Source organism: Micropterus salmoides, unplaced genomic scaffold (assembly GCF_014851395.1).
Source record: "Micropterus salmoides isolate LMB-PRFRI ecotype aquatic unplaced genomic scaffold, ASM1485139v1 Ms_hic_scaffold_2, whole genome shotgun sequence".
Classification (NCBI taxonomy): domain Eukaryota; kingdom Metazoa; phylum Chordata; class Actinopteri; order Centrarchiformes; family Centrarchidae; genus Micropterus; species Micropterus salmoides.
In genome coordinates, this window is record NW_024041150.1 from 53,849,061 (window position 1) to 53,860,052 (window position 10,992).

Sequence of the window (10,992 nt, forward strand, 5' to 3'; positions counted from 1 at the left end):
AAGCTCCCTCAGCTGAGTGTTCACAGCTTCCAGAGCCTGGCAACGCGACCAGACACAGTTATTTAAAACAATATATCATTGCAGCGTACGCGAGTGTTGGGTTGTTGTTTTATGCTTACTACTCATTACCGCCTCCAGAGACAAAGCTAACACTGACACCAAGGAATCACTCTGCAGTGGGGTTAATTCTGCGTGGATGTGCTTGTTTCTTCACCGTCTCTCACCTTGACAAAGGAGAAGGCAGGTCCGGGGCTGAAAGGCTGCTGCTCCTCCATGTTGAAGAGGAGTCGTGACGACACGGCGATAGTGATAGCATTCTCTGGCCTGGGCTGGAGGATGAGAGTTTAAAAATGTTTACATCCAGCTTGGGCTTTTTCTTTCACAAGCACAGTTGCTTTATGTGAATGCGAGGCGCTGATATTACTTTTTAAGTCACAGCTGCTTGTTGAAATAAATGATTTAAATAAGGCTTCACTGACAGACAACAGTGGGAACATAAGAGTGAGTTAGCTCATGTGACAGCGTGATATGAAGTACATTCCACTTGTCATTAATTTTGAAATGGTTACGGGCTGAGCTTGAAATCCATATTACTGTAATTTTTGCAATATTGAAGTACAACATAAATCCACAAGATATTTCAACCTGGAACCTGGAGAAAATATGTACAGGATGAAAAATGACTTCCACTGGTTAAAGGTACAGAAGCCCTTAGACGCCACACATTCATAAATGTTTTTAGTCCATTTTCCTGAGATAATGAGTTAATTTAATTAGTTTTAGAGATATGTATGTCATTATCTTGAAATAAATGTTTTTCCAAGATAACGGGAGAATTTCCTTGAGATCAGCTGATTTAGTTTTTATCATTTCGCCTCACTAAACAGTTAAAGCCTCACAATACCTGTGCAATACCTACAAGACTTCCCAGAGGTCACAATGAATGACACATCTTAGGGGGCTTCAATTCATTGTGCATCGTGCAGCTGGAGAGCCTAGGCACAAACTAAGCCTAACTGTCACACACCTAATATCTCAAAGTAATGTAGCTTTACATAACTCAGGGACCTCGCCCTAAAGGCCAGCTACCTGTCTTCGCCACCAGCAGCCCTAACCGGCATGTGAATGGTGTTGTGACGAGTTCTGCATGCACCTCGCGGGACGTAACACTCATTTATGCTGACAAAAAGGTGGAAGCAAATCTTATCTTATATAAATAAATCTGTTCTGCCGCATAATGCATCCACCTCTTAAGGTCCTTTTCAGATACTTTGCACTCTGATGAAATGCGGCTTTCACAATATATTTTTGCTGAATCTCAAGGATGCTACTTCTGCCAAGTGTCATAAAATACTCAACGTTCATAAAATATATCCTTCTAATCATTTATCGCCATTGATGTATCCCACAAAGAACAGTGTATCATTTTTAAATAGCACTTGGAGCTGCATGCAGAACATCAGCAGCCACCTCCAGCAATGCCTCCAAGCGCCGCTTCCCAGAACTGCGTAACCACCTCAACTCGTTCCCTTCAATCAAAACGTTTTGTGACACAAAAAAAGGCCTGTTTGTTTTTCATTACAAATTAGATTTTTGATGTCAGTGCGATACATTGTGGTAAGACATGAACTCCCCTGGAAACATGATTTGTGATATTTTGGAGGGTCTGCAATACAATGTGGGGACAGTATGCTTTTTATCCTTCATTTCTTTTTATCTGTATCATCATGAATAGTCAGGAGAGGGAACGATCACCGACCGTCTCATAGACCGACTATGTGTGTAGAAATGTTGATTTCCAAATTATTTTAATTATTTCATATTTTTAAGTATGGGTCTTGTTTGTTTGTACTGTACATCACTTTTTAACTTGGTTATGTGTAAGTGCTGTACAAATAAAGTTATTATTATTATTGCTCACACTTTGGCATCCGACTCAAGACGTTTACTTTTCTTTTGAGGACACATCATTTGAGGTCGGTAACGTTTGAACGGCTTTGAGTGAATTGATTGTCCATTGTCACTCGTTTGTGAGAACACAAATAGGCTGGCCGCACCTACATTTGAAGTGAACACGCACTAAAGCCTTTATGGTAAATGCGCTGAAGCGGACCAAAGCAAGCTGACAGGCAGGGTGAGCAACTCTATTCTGATATTTTCTCACTTTACAAACACAAGTATCGCAGTACGAGTCTCACCTGAAGAGAGGCTATGAAGTCTTAATTGTACCGATACAAGCACCACATATGATATAATTAATCACATGTTGGAATGGAAATAAAATGTATTGCATTATATTCACAGATAGTATAACAAATATTACATGTCCATTAGAAGTAAAAAAAAATTAAATAAAATAAACAATAACTTTAAAATGTTCTTTATTCTTTGATTCAAGGTGGCAGGCTGTAAAGGCAAAATCATATTAAAGTTTAAATTGTACTTAATTTTTCATTGGTAATATGTGCAATAAACGTTCTCTCTGCTTTCAAAAACTCTGGACTCAGGAACTGTAGCTGTAAATGGATGCTGCATAAGGAAGTCAGGGATACTCACTCTCTCTTTGGCAGGAGTTCCCATTTTAAGTTCAGTCCTGGTGCACTGATGAGATCAATCTGACTGCAGCTCTGCTTAATATTAAGGAATAGTATTGTCAAGAAAAACATACACTCACAAATTATTTCACTTGCATCTATAAAGAGGGCTTTAACTATTGATGAAATACAAAAACATGTTATTCATGCAGAGCTGTCCTGAGCAGATACATCTGATAATTAATAAATCTTTGATTATTTTGAAGGAACATTATTGCAAAGAAAAATGTATACTTACAAATTTTCACGTCAGCTTTGGGAGTGTCTTCCTTCTGTGTCTGAGATGCGACTCAACTGAGCTCAAAAGACAAGTGCAAGTGATAACCTGTTTGCATCTGTGGGCGAGGCTCCACCACATCATGTGTGAATATTTTTTGAAAAACTGAAACTTACGAACAACATTAATGTAAATAGAAACAGAAACATTAGATTACTCCTTCTAGTTAACATGATTTATGACTATTTAACTTTTGGATACATATTGAAGTAAATAGGGAGAAAAAAATAATGCGTTTGATTATAGCGACGCCGTTGTAACCATGGTTGTAACCATGGTTGTAATGTTTACAGGCAGGGGGTGCCGCACGAGAAGGTTTTCGACTCCATCTTCTGTTGTCTGCCTTGCTATCTTGTTTCTTGGACTCTACTACCAGCCACTCTGTCAGTAAGTGTGCTCGCCTTTTGTTTGTTTTCCCTCAATAAACCCCCGTTGAACTGTACCTCCTCTGCCTTGCGTCCTGCGTTTGGGCCCTCCAACCTGCCTTACCACCACTTACCGTAACACAGCCATTGTCCAGAGAAAATGCAAAAGGATGGAATCTGATGGTGGTCAGAATGATTCTTCCTCTTCACAGCAGGAGAAAGAAACCAAACACTTTGTTAACATCTTCATCATCAAAGGAAGTGACCAGTGAGTCTTTTAACAATTTTTTTTTTTTACAATAATAAAGTATTCCTCATCCATAATAACCTTTTGTCTTCATCACTTTTACCACTCCTTACACATGAAACATACTATTTCTTTCTCCCTATTTACTTCAGCAAGTATCCAAAAGTTCATCATGTTGACTTGAAGGAGTAATCTAATGTTGCTGTTTCTATTTACATTAATGTTTTCAGAAGTTACTCACACATTATGTGGTGCAGCCTAGCCCACAAAAGCAAACAGGTTTTCACTTGCAAACATTGTCCATTGAGCTCAGATGACTCCCATTTTAGAAACAGAAGGCAGACACTCCAAAAGTTGACATGGAAATTTCTGAGCATACATTTTCTTTGCAATACTCTTACTTCAAAATAATCAGAAGATTTATTGTCATCAAATATATCTGTTCAGGACAGCTCTGCGTGAATAACTTGTTCTCTTTATAGATGCAAGTGAAATCATTTGTGGGTGTACATTTTTCACAAAGCCATGCGTTGAATACACAGCTGGCCTTTCACAGTGCAGTGTAGGACTCGTTCTGAGGTCCGACACTTTCGTGGCTGCGCTCCATTGACTCTAATGCAAAAAGTCATTTTCTAGCTATTTTTGGCTGTATTTTTCCAAGACCTGGTCAAAAGCTGTTCCCGGGGCACTTAACTAATAGTTACAGTTGTTACCCAGCGAGGTTGACAGGAGAAGTGCGATTTATTCTCTTTCCAAAACATAAAATAAATACAGAAAAATGTCGGCTGTGGATTGTTCCTAATGTGATGTTAATTAGCTAATGCTAGCTAACTTACCACTGAATCTAACTTAATAAAGCCCTACTGTTCTGCTTTTTAATGATTGTAATAATGAGAAGAGGCCTACCCGGCTTCAGTTCAGCTTTTAACAATCTGCAGCCTCACATGCTCATCCAGAAACTGAAACGCATTACTGTCAACTCTTTTATTCTCAACTGATATTTCACTTTTTTAACAAACCGTACTCAACAGGTGAGTGAATAATGCTCTCACGGAGCCAGGCCAATCAGCACGGGTGCCCCTCAGGGCTGTGTCAGCTCTCCAGTCCTCTTTACACTGTATACTAAAGACCGCACTAGACTCCACGCTGACAATTATATTATCAAATTCTCAGATGATACAGCAATCCTCGGCCTTATGCGCAAAGATAGAAGCCCAGCAGCACATCATACGTAAATTGAGGAATTTGTCCAGCGGTGTGACGACAACTATCTTGTTCTAAATGTGACCAAGACTGAGGAGATGGTGTTTGACCCCAAGGCCACAGGTGACACCAGGCCTGTAGTGATCAACAACTTGCACATTACTCAGGTTAAAGTACCTTGGTGTACATATCGATAATGCACTTAGCTGGAAGGACCACGTGAATACTCTCTGCTCCAGACTTCAACAGAGGATGTGTATAGAGTCGAGCAGAGATGTTATGTTGATGTTGTATTATCATCAATACTAGAGTAGTATTCTAAGATACGGTATGTTCAATCAAAACTGGCATTGGAAGAAGGAGTCAATGCGCTACTTTATACGTCTAGTGTATATGACAGCATGAGTTGTGCCGCATGAGAATATGTGTTGAGAGATGCTTTATGTCTGTATTTTGTGTTGTCTTGTAAAGAACGGACACAGTCCAAAACAAATTTCCCTTCGGGGACAATAAAGTCTATCTTAATCTAATCTTTACGGGAACAGTGTTGATCGTTCATATCGTTGTCTTGTCTCAATCGTCGGGGGATGCGGTGATTCACTTGTGCTGTGTGATCGGTAGGCTTTAACGTTAGCTTCTATCTTTCATTTTTTTCATGTCCGTTTGAGTCAGTCTGAGTCAGTTTGACAGCCTGAATACAACCTTCAAATGTATAATGAAACTTCAAAACTGTCTGCTTCTCTCTGAGATCGCTTTTTCCAACGAATTTGACAATATTTCTCTGCGGAGTGCAGTGATAGACAGTGGCAGCGCCGACAGTTTCTTAGCAAGAGTAACTAAGGGAGGCTTAGCGAATGGTCAATTCCTTCATATTAAGCACGTCTGCAGCTGCAGTCAGATTGATCTCATCTCCTGAGTGCACCAGGACTGAACTTAAATTGTGAATGTCTAAGAGTGAGTAAGGCAGTAGTAGAATGATCAGTAAAGTGTAAAGGGATAGCCCAACAGGTAGTAAATGGAAATGGAGAAAATGTTTCCTTGCTGCTTCAAACTTTTACTTGCCCAAGGGTGCTCGTCCTGTTTTTAAGGGTGCAGCAGGAGTACAATTACTCTGTTATGTGATTTTGATCACAACATACAAGGTTGGTTTCAGTGATTATCAGAGACACACACCCAGTTGTTTGTGATTGCTCAGCCAGCCTTCATTTACAGGAAATGTTTTGGGACTCGTTTTCTGTCATGTAGGTATGAAGTTGAAATTTCACCAGGATTGTCTACCATTTTATTTTACACACAAGATGTTATGCCACAAACTAATCTGAAACATGTATGACATATATATAAATATATATATTCTCTAGCATTAAATGTCTTCTCTGTTTCTCTGGGTCAGACTCTCTAACAGCCCTCTGGTGTATGAGCTCTGCCCTTCAGCTGATTCACTCTGTTATTCTTACTTTTAATAAATATCACAGACACCTGTTTGTTGTAACTTTTGTTGCTTCTAAATTTCTTCAGATTTTGGCGGTTCTGCTGTCATTATTGGAGAGATTAAGCAATTTGTCTATGATGCATTTTTCTGAAGTTATTTTGGGCCATAGGTCACTCTGTGTTGCATGCTGGGACCTAGTTCCATCTGTTTAAACCATATTAAAATGTTTTGGGATACGTATTTGGTATATATTATACATTTGATATACATATAGGTGAAGATGTACTTAAGTTTAGACGTTCTGCAGGATGTGTCTTTGTATTTACTTCTGTTTTGGACTAAATCAGGTCTGTCGGTCATTGTCGTCATTTGGTATACAAAGAGTGTTGTGGAAACTTGTGTTCAGTTTGTAGTTTTTTGTCTCATTTTTTTGTAAGATTTCGGCCCAAGATGGACGTCCATTTTGGTCCAAATTTATCCAAATCTGAAACTACACTAACATTTCATATAACCATTCACAGGTTAACAACACATCCCAAAGTTAGGCAGTATTGTGCTTAATAAAAAAAATTGCTCTTGTCTAATAGACAATGCAACTGTTGTTAGGGCCCGAGCACAACCGTGCGAGGTCCCTATTGAATTTGCTAAGATTATATTTTTAGGGCCCGAGCACAACCGTGTGAGGTCCCTATTGAATTTGCTAAGATTATATATATATTTTTAGGGCCTGAGCACGACCGTGCGAGGTCCCTATTGAATTTGCTCAGATTTTTATTAGGGCCCGAGCACGACCGTGCGAGGTCCCTATTGAATTTGCTAAGATTATATATATATATATATATATATATATATATATATATATATATATATATATATTTAGGGCCCGAGCACGACCGTGCGAGGTCCCTATTGAATTTGCTCGGATTATTAGGGCCCGAGCACGACCGTGCGAGGTCCCTATTGAATCGAGCACGACCGTGCGAGGTCCCTATTGAATTTGCTCGGATTATATTTTTAGGGCCCGAGCACGACCGTGCGAGGTCCCTATTGAATTTGCTCGGATTATATATATATCCAACGAAGGTTAAAATGAAGGGCAACTGGACTTGGTTGAAGCTACTGGAAGACGTTTCGTCCCTTATCCAAAGGACTTCTTCAGTTCTGACTGACTGGCAGGGAAACTCAGCTATTTAACCTCAGTGGGGTCGTTATCTCGGGTCATCGATACCGCTGGTTCGTTAGTGTTCCTTGTTGCTGTGACGACAGTCGTTACAGTCGTTGAGACTACCTGTGGCCAAGACTGAATGACCATCGTTGGTATCTTCACCTGAGGCCAAGACTGAACGACCATCGTTGGTATCTTCACCTGAGGCCAATAGGTTACGTTTGTTGAGTTTCCTGGGAAGTGATGAAAGGACAGCATTGTAAGTGGGGGATAAGTGGTGGCGTAGACCCCCTCCCCTGTTCAATGACGGCTTCTCCACCCTGGTGTAGATGCTTCCTTGACACCTCTTTCAAACCATCCATCTTCTCTGTCTAAAATGTGCACCTGGTGGTCCTCAAACGAGTGTCCTTCAGATGTAAGTAGACAGCAGAGTCTTGACCTGAGGAGTTGGCCCTTCTGTGTTGAGCCATGCGTTTGTGTAGTGGTTGTTTAGTCTCCCCAATATACAGGTCTGTGCATTCCTCACTGCATTGGACCGCATACACTAGATTGCTTTTCTTGTGTTTGGGTGTGCGGTCTTTGGGGTGTACCAGTATATGTCTTAGTGTGTTCTTGGGTTTAAAAAACACAGGGATGTTATGTTTGTTAAAAATCCTCCTGAGTTTCTCTGATACTCCAGACACGTATGGAATCACAATGTTGTTGCGTTTGACCTTCTTTTCCTCCTCCCCTGTAGTTTTGTTCTTCTTGGATTTGTGGCTGTCTTCACAAAAGCCCATTTAGGGTATCCACAGGCTGTAAGTGCCCCTTCAGGTGGTTCTGTTCCTTCTCTCTGGCTTGGGCGCTTGTTGGTATGTTTTCTGCTCTGTGGTGCAGTGTTCTCATGACCCCTAGCTTGTGCTCCAGTGGGTGGTGTGAATCGAAGAGTAGGTATTGGTCTGTGTGTGTGGGTTTTCTGTAAACACCAATCTGCAGGCTCCTGTCCTCTTCAATGTGTACAGCGCAGTCCAGGAAGGCCAAACTGTTGTTGTGAACATCTTCTCGTGTGAACCTGATGTTACTGTCCACAGAGTTGATGTGTTCTGTGAAGGCTTGCACTTCCTGGCTTTTGATTTTGACCCAGGTGTCGTCCACATATCTGTACCAGTGGCTCGGTGCTATTCCTCTGAAGGAGTTGAGGGCTTTATTCTCCACTTCTTCCATGTAGATGTTGGCCACAATCGGGGATACCGGTGAGCCCATGGCACAGCCATGCTTCTGTCTGTAGAATCCACCGTTGTACTGGAAGTAGGTGGTGTTTAGACAGAGGTCGAGTAATTTGCAGATTTGGTCAGGGCTGAGGCTAGTTCTGTTGTCCAGGGTGTTGTCTTGTGTTAGCCGTTTCCTAACGGTTTCTACTGCCTCTATGGTGGGGATGCAGGTGAACAAAGAAGTCACGTCATAGGATACCATGGTTTCATCTGGATCCAGTTTTAGTCCTCGAACTTTGTTTACAAAGTCAATAGAGTTTTGGACGTGGTGAGGCGTGTTTCCCACCAATGGAGCTAAGATGGTGGAAATGTGTTTGGCAATGTTGTAGGTGACAGCCACAAAATCCAAGAAGAACAAAACTACAGGGGAGGAGGAAAAGAAGGTCAAACGCAACAACATTGTGATTCCATATGTGTCTGGAGTATCAGAGAAACTCAGGAGGATTTTTAACAAACATAACATCCCTGTGTTTTTTAAACCCAAGAACACACTAAGACATATACTGGTACACCCCAAAGACCGCACACCCAAACACAAGAAAAGCAATCTAGTGTATGCGGTCCAATGCAGTGAGGAATGCACAGACCTGTATATTGGGGAGACTAAACAACCACTACACAAACGCATGGCTCAACACAGAAGGGCCAACTCCTCAGGTCAAGACTCTGCTGTCTACTTACATCTGAAGGACAGAGGACACTCGTTTGAGGACCACCAGGTGCACATTTTAGACAGAGAAGATGGATGGTTTGAAAGAGGTGTCAAGGAAGCATCTACACCAGGGTTGAGAAGCCGTCATTGAACAGGGGAGGGGGTCTACGCCACCACTTATCCCCCACTTACAATGCTGTCCTTTCATCACTTCCCAGGAAACTCAACAAACGTAACCTATTGGCCTCAGGTGAAGATACCAACGATGGTCGTTCAGTCTTGGCCTCAGGTGAAGATACCAACGATGGTCATTCAGTCTTGGCCACAGGTAGTCTCAACGACTGTAACGACTGTCGTCACAGCAACAAGGAACACTAACGAACCAGCGGTATCGATGACCCGAGATAACGACCCCACTGAGGTTAAATAGCTGAGTTTCCCTGCCAGTCAGTCAGAACTGAAGAAGTCCTTTGGATAAGGGACGAAACGTCTTCCAGTAGCTTCAACCAAGTCCAGTTGCCCTTCATTTTAACCTTCGTTGGATATATATATAATCCGAGCAAATTCAATAGGGACCTCGCACGGTCGTGCTCGGGCCCTAAAAAATATAATCCGAGCAAATTCAATAGGGACCTCGCACGGTCGTGCTCGATTCAATAGGGACCTCGCACGGTCGTGCTCGGGCCCTAATAATCCGAGCAAATTCAATAGGGACCTCGCACGGTCGTGCTCGGGCCCTAAATATATATATATATATATATATATATATATATATATATATATATATATAATCTTAGCAAATTCAATAGGGACCTCGCACGGTCGTGCTCGGGCCCTAATAAAAATCTGAGCAAATTCAATAGGGACCTCGCACGGTCGTGCTCAGGCCCTAAAAATATATATATAATCTTAGCAAATTCAATAGGGACCTCACACGGTTGTGCTCGGGCCCTAAAAATATAATCTTAGCAAATTCAATAGGGACCTCGCACGGTTGTGCTCGGGCCCTAACAACAGTTGCATTGTCTATTAGACAAGAGCAATTTTTTTTATTAAGCACAATACTGCCTAACTTTGGGATGTGTTGTTAACCTGTGAATGGTTATATGAAATGTTAGTGTAGTTTCAGATTTGGATAAATTTGGACCAAAATGGACGTCCATCTTGGGCCGAAATCTTACAAAAAAATGAGACAAAAAACTACAAACTGAACACAAGTTTCCACAACACTCTTTGTATACCAAATGACGACAATGACCGACAGACCTGATTTAGTCCAAAACAGAAGTAAATACAAAGACACATCCTGCAGAACGTCTAAACTTAAGTACATCTTCACCTATATGTATATCAAATGTATAATATAAACAGATGGAACTAGGTCCCAGCATGCAACACAGAGTGACCTATGGCCCAAAATAACTTCAGAAAAATGCATCATAGACAAATTGCTTAATCTCTCCAATAATGACAGCAGAACCGCCAAAATCTGAAGAAATTTAGAAGCAACAAAAGTTACAACAAACAGGTGTCTGTGATATTTATTAAAAGTAAGAATAACAGAGTGAATCAGCTGAAGGGCAGAGCTCATACACCAGAGGGCTGTTAGAGAGTCTGACCCAGAGAAACAGAGAAGACATTTAATGCTAGAGAATATATATATTTATATATATGTCATACATGTTTCAGATTAGTTTGTGGCATAACATCTTGTGTGTAAAATAAAATGGTAGACAATCCTGGTGAAATTTCAACTTCATACCTACATGACAGAAAACGAGTCCCAAAACATTTCCTGTAAATGAAG

General features: G+C 41.1%; 1 long non-coding RNA gene across 1 annotated transcript; it reads right to left on the bottom strand.

The window, feature by feature from the left end:
• Window positions 1-223: 223 nt before the first annotated feature.
• On the bottom strand, window positions 224-3,056 carry LOC119912800. Its single transcript, XR_005446252.1, has 3 exons — window positions 2,833-3,056; window positions 2,557-2,627; window positions 224-329 (listed from the first exon to the last, which is right to left on the bottom strand). It is a non-coding gene; the product is annotated as an uncharacterized LOC119912800 (long non-coding RNA).
• Between the last annotated feature and the right edge of the window lie 7,936 nt (window positions 3,057-10,992).